Raw genomic sequence first — 18,178 nt, 5'->3', positions numbered from 1 at the left:
AATTGATTGTGCCTTGTGCTAGTCATACCTATCTCTGTGATGCTTCTCTTTCTATAGCCCGCATTGGAGGACATACACAATTTCCAGAAACTCTAGCATATGATAATCATCAAGCTAATTCTAATTTTTGTTTTAAGGGATCTTTATTTACATGTGCCTTTCAATCACACCAACTGGTTCATCAAGGAGCTAGAACATTACACAGTTTTCTCTAACTAATTATGCAACTAAATAAATACATTGTATCTGTTCAACTTGTCCACTTCTAACACCCTCTTCTTCAGGTAAAATGTCAACCCTAGAGGACTCTCTTCAGATGAAATCTGGCAAATGGATGTCACTCATTATCCAACTTTTAAATCTCTCATTTATATCCATATAACTATTGTCAGGCAGAGGAAACAGAGATCAAATTGTCAATATGCACTGGATCATTGAAAAAGCAATAGAGTTCCAGAAAAAACATCTATTTCTGCTTTATTGCCTATTCCAAAGCCTCTGACTGTGTGGATCACAATAAACTGTGGAAAATTCTGAAAGAGATGGGAATACCAGACCACCTGACTGGCCTCTTTAAAAACCTATATGCAGGTCAGGAAGCAACAGTTAGAACTGGACATGGAACAACAGACTGGTTCCAAATAGGAAAAGGAGTACGTCAAGGCTATGTACTGTCACCCTGCTTATTTAACTTCTATGCAGAGTACATCATAAGAAAGGCTGGGCTGGAAGAAGCACAAGCTGGAATTAAGATTGCCAGGAGAAATATCAATAACCTCAGATATGCAGATAACACCACCCTTATGGCAGAAAGTGAAGAGGAACTAAAAAGCCTCTTGATGAAAGTGAAAGAGGAGAGTTAAAAACTTGGCTTAAAGCTCAACATTCAGAAAATGGAGATCATGGCATCTGGCCCCATCACTTCATGGGAAATAGATGGGGAAACAGTGGAAACAGTGTCAGTCTTTATTTTTTGGAGGGGGCTCCAAAATCACTGCAGATGGTGATTGCAGCCATGAAATTAAAAGATGCTTGTTCCTTGGAAGGAAAGTTATGACCAACCTAGATAATATATTCAAAAGCAGAGATATTACTTTGCCAACAAAGGTCCATCTAGTCAAGGCTATGGTTTTTCCATTAGTCATGTATGCATGTGAGAGTTGGACTGTGAAGAAAGCTGAGCACCAAAGTATTGATGCTTTTAAACTGTGGTGTTGGAGAAGACTCTTGAGAGTCCCTTGGACTGCAAGGAGATCCAACCAGTCCATTCTAAAGGAGATCAGTCCTGGGTGTTCTTTGGAAGGAATGATGCTAAAGCTGAAACTCCAGTACTTTGGCCACCTCATGCGAAGAGTGGATTCATTGGAAAATACTCTGATGCTGGGAGGGATTGGGGGCAGGAGGAGACCAGGACAACAGAGGATGTGATGGCTGGATGGCATCATTGACCCGATGGATGTGAGTCTGAGTGAAGTCCGGGAGTTGGTAATGGACAGGGAGGCCTGGCATGCTGCAATTCATGGGGTCGCAAAGAGTAGGACATGACTGAGTGACTGAACTGAACTCAACTGAACTATTGACAGATTTTCTGGTTTCCTTTGTGCCCAGTTCACCATGCAAAAAAAGCAAAATATAGTCAAGCACATCTTTGAAATATTTTGCTGTTAGGGCCACCCTAAAATAATTAGAACTGACAATGCCCCTACTTATACATCCTCCCAATTATAATAGTTTTTACGCTTGTAGGCTATCAAACATATGACTGGAATTTCTCATAACCCTATAGGTCAAGCTATTGTGAAATGAGCTAATGGTTTAATAAAATTATGCTTAAACAAACAAAAAGAAGGAATTAGTTTCCCCAAGGGAAAGGCTGTATGTTTCCTTATTTACCACTAATCCTTTAATATTTTCACAAAGCTTTTCACATTCCATTGCACACTGACATTTTTTACCTCCACAGTTTTGCAAGCACCCTCTGGTTTTGTATAAGCAACCCTTATCTCCTGTCTGGGATTCCCTCCTATATCAGTCAGTAAAAAATTTGCCTGCAATGCAGGAGACCCAGATTTGGTTCCTGGCTTGGGAAGATCCCTTGAAGAAGGAAATGGCAATCCACTCCAGTATTCTTGGCTGGAGAATACCATGGCAGAGGAGTCTAGCAGGCTACAGTCCATGGGGTCACAAGAGTCAGAATCAACATAGTGACTAAAGCATCAACTATCTGGCAGGGTCCAATGAAATTACAAACATGGGGAAGATGATATATTACTGTTTTATCTCCATCAGGTCCTCTCCGGATACTTGCTCATTGTGTTAAACTTTACTAAGAGTTGACACTGCAGACTCAAGAAACCATTACCCAACTTTCAACTGACCACCAATCCAGTACTACCTCCAGGTGTGCCTTCTCTCATGAGACCTCGGATCTCCTCACCAGTTAATGATTTCACTTGAGGTGATATTAAACGCTTTACTTCAAGGGTTGAAAAGCTCTTGTTAATATTGCCACTCCTATTACACCTGAAAATATATTGCTTTCCCTTTTAACTACTCTAACTGCAAACTCTGCTGGTAAGGTAAAACTATGTAATCCTTTCTTCTTTTTTCTCCTTTTCCTTCATACCATTCAACCTTCCAGTTTCAACCTTACTTATTGGGCTCATTTATTGAAACTTCCCTTATTTTCCATTGTCACTTGGGAAGATCCTGAAATTACTATTTCCACTAATGATTCTGCCACATGGAATGTGAAAGGCTCCCATACCCTCTTGACATGCGTATACACATCCTACATGACCCTTGGACAGTTCATGGGACTCATCTGCCTTTCTGTATTACTAATCTCACAGGTAGAAAAAAATATGTGCTTATACAGGCCCACAATGGTATAAGAACACCATAATATGGCCTCCAAAATCTGAATGTCTAGTTGTTACTATTAAACAACAAAATTTGTTTTTACTGCTGGCTTTCTCAATGATGTGACTCTGGGCATTGTCCTACCATAAACCTATTCTTTTATGTGCTTATTTTTGAGTGGACATAGGTATGTTTGAAGGTTTCAACTGGTATATCTGCCATTCCAATAATTTCTCTACACAAGTCCTTTTGCCCTAAAATTATATTATAGAAAATTGGGGACCTCAAAGATTATTGATACAGGAAAGTAATAAGGGTTGGCATGGACAGATTCTATGCTTAATGATTCCATCTTACATTTACAAAACATACTTATTGAATGAATAAAGGCTCTCCAACGACATTCCTGTGATGCCACTCTCCGAACACTCACTGAGACCGCTACCTGGCTGAATCCTAAAAACTGGTTCTCTAAACTTAACTTGAAACCATGGTTTTTCCCATGCATATTGCTCATACTTATTCTTTGTGTTTTATTTTTAGTCTGAACATTAATCACCTAGTTTTCACACCTTACTCACACTGTAGCTATGCTGACACAGTTTCTCCAACAAGAATAGAATCAACATGCTCCTTAATAAAACAAGAAGAGGGGAATCGTGGTAATATTCATGGTGTCACTTTCTCAAGGTCCTGATTTCTAGAGACTATTCTTACCCTTTCTTTACATGCTCTTTCTCATGAACTTAAGGCAGATACCTTGGCTGACACTTCAGCCTCAGCAGATGCTGTTCTGCAAGCAGAACAATCTTCCTTATCTTCAAAGTTTTACTATTGATTTGCTGAGCCCTGTTACTGAATTCCAAATAAGTTCTCATTAAATATCCACTCAGCATTTTCTCAAGGAGTTGCTCTTTCATGAGTTCTTCCTGCACTGTCTCTCATAATTCTGTGTGGTTGTGAGAATTAGTTCAGTGCGACACCAGTGACACTGCCACACTCTCCAGCACCACAGTTCAAAAACATCAATTCTTCAGCACTCAGCTTTCTTTATGGTCCACGTCTCACACTTGTACATGACTACTGGAAAAAAACATAGTTTAGACGGACCTTTGTTGGCAAAGTGATCTCTCTGCTTTCAATACAAGATTATTGTTATTCAGTTGTTCAGTTATGTCCAACTTTTTGCAACCCCATGGACTGCCACATGCCAGACTTTCCTGTCATTCAAACTCATGTCGATTGAGTCAGGGATGCCATCCAACCATCTCATCCTCAGTTGTTCCCTTCTCTTCCTGCCTTCAATCTTTCCAAGCATTAGGGTCTTTTCTAATGAGTCAGTTCTTCCCATCAGATGGCCAAAGTACTGGAACTTCAGCTTCAGCATCAGTCCTTCCAATGCATATTTAGGCTTGATTTCCTTAGGATTGACTGTTTTCCTCAAAGAGCAAGGGACTCTCAAAAGTCTCCTTCAACGTCACAGTTCAAAAGCATCAATTCTTCAGCATTCAGCTTTCTGAAATGAGAAGGGAAGTGCCAATTTGTAATTCTCTTCTGGAATCTTCCACCCATGGAAGCTGGATGCAGCAAGCAGAGCTTACATTCCTATCATCAGCAGAATCCTGCCCCTGTTTAGGTGTGGCTGTGGCCACTCCAGACCTCTCTGGCCTATGCCCTACTGAACTTGGGCCCACAGCACCTCTCTATCCTCTGGGGTAGGCTCCCACCTTACTGCACGGATTGAAAGAGGTTTTGTTTCTGTCCCAGAGTTTGCTGATGTTCCTCTCACAGAGGCAGAGGGCTTTGCCAATCCAGGGTATAAAGCTGTCTCATGCAAGGATTGAGAGAGGCCCCTCCACCCCAGTCCCCCTTTAAAAAAAAATCCATACAAGATGAGTGGCAGCTCATTCACAGATGCAGAGTGAAAAGCCTATTTGTTCTCTGAGAAGATGTCTGTGTGTGATAAGGCATACAGAAACTTGTTTTAATATTTGCCTCTCTCCAGAACTGACATGAGTTTCTCTGATGGCTCAGATGGTAAAGAATCTGCCTGCAACACAGGAGACCCAGGTTTGATCCCTGTGTTAGGAATATCCCCTTGAGGAAGGCATAGAAACCCATTTCAGTATTCTTGCCTGCAGAATTCCAGAGGTTGCAAAGAGGGTCTAACATTTTCACAGAACTGATACCATGAACACATAAGCATCAGCTTTCCAATGCACAGAAATAGCTGCATAAAATTCCAGTGTTGTGGTCCTCTTGTGACCCAGTATATCCACATCGTTCCTTCCCTGGTGGCTCAGACGGTAAAGCATCTGTCTCCAATGTGGGAGGCCTGGGTTCGATCCCTGGGTCGGGAAGATCCACTGGAGAAGGAAATGGTAATCCACTCCAGTACTATTGCCTGGAAAATCCCATGGACAAAGGAGCCTGGTACGCTACAGTCCATGGGGTCGCAAAGAGTTGGACATGACTGAGCAACTTCATTTACTTATATTCACATCTTTATCTTTAGTCATGAAATGTGGAAAAAACATCTGCCTTATCAGTAAGCAAAGATGTTTAAGCCACCAAAACTTGGCCACTGTAGCCACCACAGTGTTGCACTGAGGTGGGTCAGGATGAAGAAAACCAGCATTCTGGTATACAAGATAGGGTGTTGTCATGTCCAACAATTTCTAAACAGTGTTCCCAGTAAATGTGTGAGGTTCCTGCCACAAGGAGCACTCTGAGAGCCTAAGATGGGCTTCAGTTAAGGACGAGGGCTGTGGGTCCACAAGAGTATGTTTGGTTATAAACATTTTGCCTTTTTCAGGACACACAGGCTCATCCTATCATTAATTCCTATAGAAGGGAATGACATATTAGTTAATCAGTTGTATTTGACTCTTTGGGACCCCATAGACTGTAGAATGCCAGACTCCTCTGTCCATGGAATTCTCCAGGTTAGAATACAGGAGTGGGTTGTCATTTCCTTCTTCAGGGCATCTTTCCCACCCAGGAATCAAATTGGTGTACCTGGTGTCTCCTGTGTTGTAGGAAGATTATTATTATTATTATTTTAAAGATGAGCCATCACTGAAGCCCTAAAAGGCAAGATGGCTGAGGAACACATCAAAGGAATGATCAAAGGCATGATTTCAATGAACCCAGACACTTGCATCTTTGCATACATAGAAAAGCACTAAATTCATTAACTTGTAAATGCCTGATTTTCTCTAAATTGCTATCATCTTCTGATGTCCCAATCTTCTTTGTTGCAAGAAGTCCTATATATCCTGGCACGTTCCTTACTTCTTCTGAGAGAAAAGTCCCTCAGAAAGATCTGAGAGGATACTCCCCAGGCTTAAGTCCTCAGCAAGTCCTTGGATTAAAACACAGTTCTCAGCTTTGAGATGGGCTTATTTTTATTTTTTTCCTCCAGGAGAAATATCAATAATCTCATATATGCAGATGATGCCACCTTTATGGCAGAAAGTGAAAAGGAACTAAAAAGCTTCTTGATGACAGTGAAAGAGGGGAGTGAAAAAGTTGGCTTAAATCTCAACATTCAGAAAACTAAGATCATGACATTTCATGGGAAATACGTGGGGCAACAGTGGAAACAGTGTCAGAGTTTATTTTTTTGAGCTCCAAAATCACTGCAGATCGTGATCACAGCCACGACAGTGAAAGACACTTACTCCTTGGAAGGAAAGTTATGACCAACCTAAATAGCATATTCAAAAGCAGAGACATTACTTTGCCAACAAAGGACCATTTAGTCAAGGCTATGGTTTTTCCAGTGGTCACGTATGGATGTGAGAGTTGGACTGTGAAGAAAGCTGAGCACCAAAGAACTGATGCTTTTGAACTGTGGTGTTGGAGAACTCTTAAGAGTCCCTTGGACTGTAAGGAGGTCCAACCAGTCCATCCTAAAGGAGATCAGTCCTGGGTGTTCATTGGAAAGAATGATGTTATACCTGAAAGTCCAGTACTTTGGCTACCTAATGTGAAGAGTTGACTCATGGAAAAGACCCTGTTGCTGGCAGGGATTGGGGGCAGGAGGAGAAGCAGATGACAGAGGATGAGATGGCTGGATGGCATCACCAACTCAATGGACATGAGTTTGAGTAAAATCCAGGAGTTGGTGATGGACGAGGAGGCCTGATGTGCTGCTATTCATGGGGTCACAAAGAGTCTTACTCGACTGAGCGACTGACCTGGACAAAACACAAGGTTTGCAATTGTTATAAACACAAAATAAAACCATATTCTAACAAGAGATGTTTAGCAGGTAGCTCAGAAATAAAAATTCTACCTGCAATCTAGGAGATGAGTGTTTGAGCCCTGGAGTCAAAGAGTAAGATAGGACTCAGCTACCAAACAAAAAACTATATACTATTGAGAGAGTTTCCCTGGTGGCTCAGGCAGTAAGGAATCCACTTGCAATGCGAGAGACTTGGGTTGAATTCCTGGGTTGGGAAGATCCCATGGAGGAGGGCATGGCGACCCACTCCAGTATTCCTGCCTAGAGAATTCCCATGGACAGAAGAACCTGGTGGGCTACAGTCCATGGGGTGGCAAAGAGTTGGACACGACTGACCCACTAAAATACAACAAAGTTATATTTATACTACTGAGAAGCAGGAGACTTTAATGCCTAAGAACTTGAAAGTGAAAGTGAAGTCACTCAGTCGTGTCCGACTATTTGCGACCCCATGGACTGTAGGCTACCAGGCTCCTCTGTCCATGGGATTTTCCAAGCAATAGTACTGGAGTGGATTGCCATTTCCTTAACTTGCAATTACCTCCTAAAAGAGAGCAAACGCAAATAAAAAATTTAAAGAGGGACACAAAGATCTTAGCACCTACCCCGCCCCCCCCCGCCCACGCCCCATCCCACCAAAAGAAATTTTATACAAAAACGCGGTGCATGTGAGCCGCCTGGATGATTTATCAATTTTAAAAGGATAAGGTGAAATAAGGCAGTCCGGGGGCCAAAGGTCATGTAAGTAATTACGCCTCCATATAAAATAGATTTATCGGTTATTTTTCCAATTACCAAAGTTGTTCAAGCTCACCCTAAAGCGCCAGCTTGAAAATAGTTGCACCTCTCCAGTGCTTTTTGATCTGTTGCCCTATATCCTCAGCCAGCGTTCACACTCCAGCTTCTGAGCTCCTTCCGGCCAACCAGTGGTCCCCGGGCAACTCCTGTAAGAGCGAAGACGGGCGGCGCCGTAATGACGCTACGCGTCGCGGTGACGCACGACAGAGGCGACCATTATTGGGTGCTCCTCCAGAGAGTGAGGTTTGAAGCTTCCGTGAGTTGAGTTGGCCTCACCGGGACTGGTCATCTGCTTCAGCCGCCCCAGGCCCCTGAGTTCGCGCAGCACCAGGGGCGGGGCATCGCCTCACCCCTTACAGCAGGACTGTAAGGTCAGCGACCCACATTTGGCCTCTGCCTTCTCACCAGACCCCAGGCCCGCGACCCCCGCCAGGTAGGTCGCCGCCTCTCTCCTGACCCCAGGAGCACACTCTTGCAACACCACCTGCTGGGCCACTTCCTCCCCAAACCCAGGCCGCACGACCCCAGCCAGGCCGGGTGGTCTCCTCCTCAAACCCTCAGTGGGCCGCTGCCTCCTCCCCAGACCCAGGGACGCCATCGCTGGGACCCCGCCTCTTTCCTGGGCCCCGCAACCCCCACGGGCCTCTACCTCTTCCCGAACCCTATGTCCACGGCCCCGTTAGGGCGGGCAGCCTTTTCTCTTCACCCCGGTCTCTACCAACCGGGACCGCGCCTCTTCCACCCGGGCGTGACTCCGGCCAGGTCTCTGCCTCCCCAGAGCCCCAGGACCCCAGCGGCTGGTATTCCACTGGCCGGCTTCCCGCTTCTTCTCCGGGGGCCCTTTTGTCTGGTTCCCTTAGGGGCTGGTCGCTGATTTAGTGTGGGATCCATTGATGCCGCACTTGGGTCCTGACTGCAGGAGCTTGTGCGGGAGGAAGGAGGGATGAGGGTTGTAAGACCAGCGGGGAGAAAAAGAAAGCAAGCTCTGGCATTCAGGCGGAGAAAGATTTATTATATAGGAAGAGAGAAGGAAAGTGACTGGGTTGAAGCGAGACCAGTGCTCGCCCTTTACAGCTACCTCTTCTTATACCCTATAGATGGGAAATTGCGCCCGAAAGGGTGGGGGCCTTAGTTTAGCCTGCAGCAGGGGTCTTGTGCTCATTTAGTCGGAATGGTCTCATAGTCTGGTGGTCTCATAGTCTAAGGAAGCTGGCATCAGCAGGGAAAAACAGGATATCGCCTAAAGGAAAAATAGGATCCCCACCTTGGCCATTGTGGCCACTGTGACATCATCCCTTGTTTTTCAGGTCATCACAATGGGCCGTTTTCTATCTGTATGGTATAAACCCTTGTGAACCTTAACATTCCAGCTTTTTTGATATAGGATAAGGGCTGAAGGTCCGTCTTCTATATCTGCTTTCCACTGGTTTGGGGAGTCCTTGTAGGATAAAATAAGAAAAGTCTGGAATGTGGGTTAGGGGAAGTCTGAATGGCCTCAAAGCTTTTGATAATTAGTGCCAGTCAGAAGTAGCTCATGACTGGAGAAACTTTGAAAAAAGATGAATTAGACAGAGGCTGAAAGTCAGAATAAGGGTTAATATGAAAAGGGGGCTAAGTAAAAGTAGGGCTGTGGCATCCAATCCAAATTGCTTAACCAGTTTGCCCATGGATTACTGAGATGTTGATGCCCTTGAGGCCCTATTTGTCAGATTCCTTGCTGCCTTCTTTACAACGCGTGATTTATTGGCATAGAAACAGCAGGCTTCCTCTAAAAAAGACATAGGCCCCTTTTTTTTTCTGCTGTGAGAAGTTCTCACCATCTTCTGTTTTGAAGGGCCACAGCTGCCAGGGACTCTAGTTGGCCCTGGAAAATGATAAGGCCAGCAGTACTTTTAGGCCCTCAGTAAGATCCTAGTGAGGTTGATAGTAGTTTAAAGAGGTTGTAAGTTCTGCATTCCCTGTTCCAATTCCCACAGCTATTCCTAACTGAATAATTGAATTGTTCTTTTGATTATGGAGTAGTGCAATATGGAGGGTTTGGTTGTTAGGAGCAATAGAGATATTCCAAGTAAGATAAGGATTATTTAAAGGACTTGAGGAGATAGATATAGGATGAATGAGTTATCAAGTCTTCTAATGTGAATTGGAGGCTCAGAAAAATTAGGGATGAGGGTGGCAAGGGTGAGAGTAGAGCAGGGTACAGAAGAGAACTTGGGAGATTCTAGGAGGGTGACATGAATTAGTTGGATTTGAGAAGGCGATAGAAGGGCTGTGACCTTGTGTGAGAGTAAGTTCTTAAGGTCACGTGGTGAGCAAATGATCATGGGCTTCCTTTGCTTTCTTGAGTGAAAAAATGTAGCTGTGGCCAGAGCACAGAGGCTGGCTGGCCATCCCTGTATGGTGGTATCCAGTTGTTTTGACAGACAAGCAGTGGGGGCAAAGAAAGGGCCCTGCATCTGTCCTAAGACTCCTAGGGCAATTTTATGTCTTTCAGTAGTATAGAGTATAAAAGGGTAAGAGAGATCAGGCAATGTTAAAATTGGGGCCCAGAGAATAGGTTGTTTTGGAGCATTAAAAGTTGAACAGATGTTGGACTTTGGCTCAAGAGGCTTCAAAAGATCCCCCCCGGGTAGCTTGGTATAGGTGTTATAGTAGGAGGGCAAAATTGGGGTTCCAAGGCATAGATATACAGTCAATCCAGAAAGGACAGAATTTCCATTTTTGATGTAATGGGTGGTAAGTCAGATAAAACGCGGCTTTCTATCTGTAGTTATGTGTCTTTTTGTTGGTGCCCAGGAGAATGCCAAGATAGATGACCTCAGGAAGGGAAAGTTGGGTCTTAATAGAGATACTTGATAGCCCTGATTGGCTAGGAAGTTAAATTATATTGTACGTCACTGATTGATAGGCTATGAGTGAGGTGCTACAAAGAAGAAGATAATCTATGTATTGGAGGATAGAGCCTGGGGCAAAATTGAGGGAGGTTAAGTCTGAGGCCAGGACTTAGCCAAAGAAATGAGGGCTATCACAAAATCCTTGGGGAAGGGACAGTGAATTGTTGGATGCGATGGCTGTCTGGATCTGTCCAGGTAAAAACGAAAAGATTTTGAGAGCCGGAGTATAAAAGGATGGTGAAAAATGCATCTTTGAAGTCCAGGACAGTGAAATAGGTAGTCGAAGGAGAAATAAGGGCAAGAAGAGTATAGGGATTTGGGACTACTAGGTGAATGGGGACAACAGAAGCATTAATAAGTCTCAAGTCTTGAACCAGGAAGTAGGAACCATTTGACTTCTTTTAAAAGGTAGGATAGGTGTGTTATAAGGATAGTGAGTAGGGTGCAAGAGACTCTTGCACAGCAGCTTAGAAGTGATGGATTTTAACCTCTGTTGATGTATGTGGGAAATAGGGAGGTTGATTGGGAAACTTCACTAGGTCTTTTATACAAATATAAACAGGAATATGGTGGGAGGTGAGGAAATAACAGGTTTGAAAAGCAGTAGCCAGGCCAAGTCAGGAGAAGGGTTTGGAATAGTAAGGAAAGCCTTAAATTGGAGAGTTGATACCTTACAAAGATTGGAGTGAGGCATTTTAGGAATATGAAGAAAGAATGAGAATAGAGTATTTTGAAGTATGCAAGGCAGAGGTTCGGTAATCTGTGGTGTAGACACTAAATCGTCAACCCCTACAACAGAGATCTGAGAGGCTTTAATTTTTCCAGAATAAGCATGCATGGCAGAATACATGGCCCCTGTGTCAATAAAAAGAGATCAGCTTATCTGACACTGTGAGAGTTACCCTGGGCTTTGTAGACGTGATGAGAGTTGGGACCTGGGGTCCTGGACAGCTTCAGTCTTCAGCAGGAAGTACAAGGAGTCTACACGAAGGTGGGTCAAAGGATGCCTGCTCAGGACCAGTTGGAGATGTCCAGATCCCTGGAGGGGGAGTAGGGCAGTCTACCTTTCAATGTCAATTTATGCCACAATTAGGACATGGACCTGGAGGGGCTTTGGGCTTATGAGGAGGCCCTGCGCCCTTCTTTACCACACTTGGAACAGGGCCTAGATGATTTCTTTTCTTTTTTTGGAGAATTGAGGTTTGGAGTTGTGTAAGGTAGTGGCTGAGAGATAATATTTAACTTGATTTATCTGAGCCTTTTCTAGTTTTACCTTTTCTTCCCAGAAATTTTTAAAGGTCAAATTTAAAGGATCTCAGAGGTTTGAGGGCCTTCTGCCTTTTTTTTCCCCCCCCAAATGTCTGGGGATACTTAGGAAATAAAATGGGTATTAAAACAGTAGTACTTCCTGTTGAAAGTTGGAACTATTAATTTTGTATATCTTTTTGTAGGGCTTCTGTTAATGTAGCTAGAAATTGTGTTGGATTTTTGTGTAGTCTTTGAGTTATTTCTCTGAGTTTATCAAAATTAATAGCTTTATGTCCTGCTTTTTGGAGGCCTACAATAAGGCAAGTCACCATATGACTACGGGCTGTTTGTCCCCAGATGCCCAGCCTGGTAGTCCCAACTCGGGTCCCTTGCTTGGAACAGCACTGAACTTACAGGCTTAGTATCATCAGTTTGATGTATTTCCTCAGCATGAGGCTGAGAGGCTTGCCAGACTCGTTCTTTTTCTTCTGGAAGAAGAGTAGAGGAGAGTATAATGTAAATATCACGCCAGATCAAGTCATAAGACGGAGTGAGGTATTTAAATTCTTTTAAATAAGGGTCAGGGTTAGAGGAAAAGGAACCAAGATGCTTTTCAATTTGAGATAAATCAGAGGGAGAATGGGATGTGTACCTGAAAAATGCCTTCTGTACCAGCCACCTCTCCTAAGGGATGGAAGGAGGGGAGGGATTCAGGGTCCTGTTTCTTTCTAGCCTTTAGTATCTGGGTATAAGGAGGGGATTTAGGCAGGTCAGGATAGAGACAAGAGACTTGTATTAGGGGTGGAGCTAAAGCCCAAAGGCATGGGGGACGGTCAGAACAGCAGTGGCCTGCACCCAGAGAAGAGGAGTAGGGGGGTGCGGGTGAGGGGATGGAATGTTAGGTGGAAGTTGTGAAAATGGGTCTGCTATGTGAGGATTAGAGGCGATTGGAAGTGAACTCTGGTTGGAAAGATCAAAAGAAGAGGAGAAAAAATACAAACAGGGATCAGGAGGTTTAGTGTTAGGGAAATGTGGCCCAGAATGGGCTAAACATATTTGAGAAGAAGAACACAGAGTACAGAGAGAGAACAGAGAACAAAGAACAAAGAAAGCCAGAACATAAGCGATCTCTAACCACTTGCCTTTGCTGCAGCAGAAGTTATTGGGGTCCCATAAAGTACTAAAATCAAGACTTCCATTTTCTGGCCACTGGGACCTATGATCCAGTCAATATTGTGGCCATAAAATGTTAGAGTAATAAGCGAGTCTCTTTGACTTTATTTCTCCTAGCAAACCCAAGGGGCTTAGGTTTTAGAGGAGTCAGCCTAAAGGGATAGATTTTGTGGATTGGGACTGAAAAGTTCCCATTTTAATTGAATATGGAGGGAGTGCAAAAAGGGCGAGTGCAAACTGAGGAGGAGGGTCTGAGTGTAAAACTGTCTCTGCTCTCACAGCCTTCTCAGCCAGCGACAAGGATCGACCTTGAAACAGGAGTCCCTTATTTAAAAGTAAGACTGGGGCATGAAGCAGAGGGCCCAAGGGCCGTGGGAATCCTCCACCTAGTGCTAGGGCTTCAAAAACTGGACAAGAGTAAGAGGATCCAAGAGAGCAGGAATTCACTCACACCTGCAGCTGATTAAATTAGAGCTGATGTGTTGATGTCAGTCCAGCAAGGCAACTGGAGAGTCCTGCCCTGGGGCCTGATTCCAGTTTCTTGTCAAGGTCCAAGGGAGGAAACCTCCAGAGGTGGGCTTCAGAGAGCAGCTTTCCTAGCTGCAGTGGGTCTTCCCTCCTGGCTTTTGGGTTTCGGCATCAGAAATGTAAGGCGAGCTTGGAGAAAAACAGATTGAGCCAAGCATTCAGGCAGAGAAAGATTTAATATATGAAGAGAGGAAGGAAGTGACTGGCTTTAAAGATAAACCAGTGCTTGTCCTTCACAGCCAACCCTTCTTATACCCTATCAATGGGAAATTGTGCCCTGAAGGGAGGGGGCTTTAGTTTATCTTTAGTGTGCAGCAGGGGTCGTCTGATCACGTAGTCGGAGGGTTCTCATGTTTGGATGGTCATGTAGTCTTGAGAAACTGGCATCAGTAGGGAAAAACAGGGCATTGCCTTACGGAAAAAGAATGCCCACCAGGACAATGTGGCCAATGTGACTTCATCCCTTGTTTGTCAGGTCACCACAATGGGCCATTTTTTAACTATATGCTATGAGGTCTGTCTAGTCAAGGCTATGGTTTTTCCAGTGCATGTATGGAAATGAGAGTTGGACTGTGAAGAAAGCTGAGCACTGAAGCATTGATGCTTTTGAACTGTGGTGTTGAAGACTCTCGAGAGTCCCTTGGACTGCAAGGGGATCCAACCAGTCCATTCTGAAGGAGATCAGCCCTGGGATTTCTTTGGAAGGAATGATGCTAAAGCTGAAATTCCAGTACTTTGGCCACCTCATGCGAAGAGTTGTCATTGGAAAAGACTCTGATGCTGGGAGGGATTGGGGGCAGGAGGAAAAGGGGACGACATAGAAAGAGACGGCTGGATGGCATCACTGAATCGATGGACATGAGTCTGAGTGAACTCCAGGAGACGGTAATGGACAATGAGGCTTGGCGTGCTGTGATTCACGGGGTCACAAAGAGTCGGACGCAACTGAACTGAACTGAACTGATGAGCCCCTTGTGAACCCTAACAGGAGTGTCCCTGTTAGGGTCCCTGTTAGAAGATGACCTCTTCTGGTGCTAGCTCACCAAGTCCAGCACCCAGGCAATGCTCTGGGATTGCTTGCGAAACATCCAGATGGAGAAGGAAATGACAACCCACTCCATTATTCTTGCCTGAAGAAATCCATGGACAGATGAGCCTGGTGGATTACTGGTCCATGGGGTCACAAAGAGTCAGACACAACTGAAGCAGCTTAGCACACATGCACAGCCTGCATACTATCAACACTACTACTCATAGCAGGAGAATAGACTTGCACCATCACTTAGTCTGCTTTTTTTCCCAGCCACAGGACAAGCCACAGATTGAGGTATGGATGTCAGTCCAGAGGGAACATGTCTTGCTCCATATGATTGGTGGGTGTCTGACGCATTCTCATGGATCCGCATGAGACATTTTCCATAAACCGAACCTCCAAGGAGGTTGAGAGGTAGACCCAGAGACAGCTAGGGGGACCATCCAGAAACACACCAAAGGAGGCTTACTTGGCCCTGCAGGAACATGGGATCCATCCCTGAGCCTGCCCCTCTGCATTATCCCACTGACCCGCAAAACTTCAGTGTGAGAACAATGGTCTTCAACCTTTCTGGCAGCAGGGACTCTTTTGTGTAGAGTTTTTCCAGAGAAAGATTTGAGGGATATGCGGTAGTTTTGGCATGATTCAGATTCACAGGTGTGTGCTAATTCGATTCAGTCATGTCTGAATCTTTGGGACTCTATGGACAATAGCCCATGAGGCTCTTCTGTCCTTGGGATTTTCTAGACAAGAATATTGGAGTGGGTTGCCATTTCCTTCTCTCAGGGGTCTTTCTAACCCAAGGATTGAACCTGGGTCTCGTGTTTCCTGCATTGGCAGGCAGGATCTTTACCAGTAGAGCCACCTGGAGAGTTTAAATGACTGGGGGAGGCTGTAAACAGATATGAGACTTGTCTCATTCACCTCCTGCTGTGTGACCCCATTACTAAGAGTCTGAAGACCAGTACTAGTCACTGGCCTGGGGACTGGGGACCCAGGCTCTCAAAATCCTATCTGAACCACCACTAAACTGAGGAGCTGGGTATGTGAAGAGGGCCAGAGCTTGGAGAGTCAAACCTAGTGGTGACAGTCTCCCACCCACCCTTACAATTCTCCCTACACCCACTCTCCAGTGTGCCTAGTCACTAGGGTCTCTCAGGTCTCTCATGGTGAACTGTTTACTTTGTCACTGAGTGTGTTTTGATGACACACCCAGATGGACACGACTGGAAGATGTCCATGAGAATCCCATGGATAGGGGAGCCTGATGGGCTACAGTTCAGGGGGTTGCAAAAAGTTGTACATGACTGAGAGAGTCAACAAAAACATTAGGGTTCTTTATGTAGAATCTGCATGCAGCTCCTTTGTGAGACATATATTTTCACATATTTCTTCTCAGTCTTTGTCCCATTTTGTCATTTAACATGTCTTTTGAACACAAAAAGCTGTTTTTTTTTTTTTTTTTAGTTTTATTCTTTAATGGTTTGTATTTCTTGCATCCAGTCTACAAAACATGTGCCTCTCCCAGGTTATCAGGGTTGTCTTCTATTTTCCTCCTAAAAGGGTCCTAGTTTTCACTTTTGTCTGTTGAGTTCTGATCCATTTCTCATAAATTTCTTTAGAGTGATGCAAGATATCCAGCTTTTTTTGATATATCCTTTCCCACTGAGCTGCAGTGTGAATTACACTGTGGGAAATCAGTCAGCCTTGTGTGTGTATCCGCTTCCTGACCTTGTGATCTGTGTTTGAAATCTCACTCTGTGGCACTTTGTGGATGAATGTGTGGAAAGCATTTGTATGTGAGAATACAATTTATTAAGAATATTGATTTTCTTCTTTCCACTTGGTGCTGCTGTATATTCATCCATCTCCCAGTCTTCACCCCATTAACCAGTTCTCCCAAACCCAGAAAGCAGATGCATAAGAAAAATGGGTTGTTCTAGAGTAACACAGATGGAAACAAATTTCTAAAACTCTTATCACTCTAGAAATCCTGTCTGCAAAGATATAAGGAAAGATAATAGCTCTATAATTGAATAAGTATCAAACTATAGTATAATACACCTGATAAGCAAACTTGCATGGAGCATATGTATCCCTTTGGCTGATTCATGTTGAGGTTTGATAGAAAACAACAAAATTCTGTAAAGCAATTCTCCTTCAACTGAAAAATAAATAAATAAATTGCAGAGATCTAAGTTATGTTTTATATATGTATCTAGCAATATATTGACTATGCCACCAATCTACTGACTACACTAAAGCCTTTGACCCTGTGGATTACAACAACCTGTGGCAATACTTTTTTTTTAAATTAATTTATTTTAATTGGATGTTAATTACTTTGAAATATTATTGTAATTTTTGCCATACATTGACATGCATCAGCCATGGGTCTACCTGTTTCCCCCTATTCTGGAGCCCCGTCCCACATCCCTCTGGGTTGTCCCAGACCACCAGCTTTGAGTGCCCTGTTTCATGCATCAAATTTGCACTGGCCATGTATTTTACATATGGTAATATATATGTTTCAATCCTATCCTCTAAAATCATCCCACCCTCACTTTTTCTCTCATAATCCAAAAGTTTGTTCTTCACATCTGTGTCTCTTTTCTTGTCTTCCATTATAGGGTTGTTGTTAGTGTCTTTCTCAATCCTGTATGTATGTGTTAACATATTCATTAAAACTGACTCAAATGTGTCCTTTTTTGTAGTTGGGTAGTGATATTGCATTATGTATATGCACCACTGCTTCCTTATCCAGTCTTCTGCCAGTGGACATCTAGGTTGCTTCCATATCCTAGCTACTGTAAACAGTGCTTCAGTGAACATTGGGCAATATGTGTCTTTCAGTTCTGATTTCCTAGATGTGTATGCTCAGCAATGGGATTGCTGGGTCATATTGCAATTCTATATCCAGTTTTTAAAGGAACTTCCACACTGTTCTTCATAGTGGCTGTATTAGTTTGCATTTCCATCAATAGTATAAGAGGATTCCTTTTTCTTCATGCCCTCTTCAGTATTTATTGTTTGTAGACTTTTTGATGGCAGCCATTCTGATCAGTATGAGATGGTATCTCATTGTGATTTGATTTGTATTTCTTTGATAATGAGTGATATTGAGCATCTTTTGTGTGTTTGTTTACCATTGGTATGTCTTCTTTGGAGACATGTCTGTTTAGTTATTTGGCCCACTTTTTGACTGGGTCGTTTATTTTTTCTGGTGTTGAGCTGCTTGAGCTGCTTGTATATTTAGAAGATTCATTCTTTGTCACTGGTTTCATTTGCTATTAAATTCTCCCATTCTGAACACTGCTTTTTCACTTTGTTAGTTTCCTTTGTTGTGCAAAAGCTTTCAAGTTTAATTAGGTCCCATTTATTTATTTTTGTTTT

General features: G+C 43.6%; 1 long non-coding RNA gene across 1 annotated transcript in view; it reads left to right on the top strand.

The window, feature by feature from the left end:
* Nucleotides 1–8,153: 8,153 nt before the first annotated feature.
* The window catches only part of LOC138986790 (uncharacterized), a 113,354-nt gene continuing 103,329 nt past the window's right edge, over nucleotides 8,154–18,178 (top strand). The window contains exon 1 of the long non-coding RNA XR_011463444.1: nucleotides 8,154–8,342. This is a non-coding gene — a long non-coding RNA (uncharacterized lncRNA). The remainder of the gene's footprint in view (nucleotides 8,343–18,178) is intronic.

Source organism: Bos mutus, unplaced genomic scaffold (assembly GCF_027580195.1).
Source record: "Bos mutus isolate GX-2022 unplaced genomic scaffold, NWIPB_WYAK_1.1 CTG163, whole genome shotgun sequence".
Taxonomy (NCBI): domain Eukaryota; kingdom Metazoa; phylum Chordata; class Mammalia; order Artiodactyla; family Bovidae; genus Bos; species Bos mutus.
Note: the sequence above shows the minus strand (reverse complement) of the source record. Positions and strands in the feature narration are given on the sequence as shown.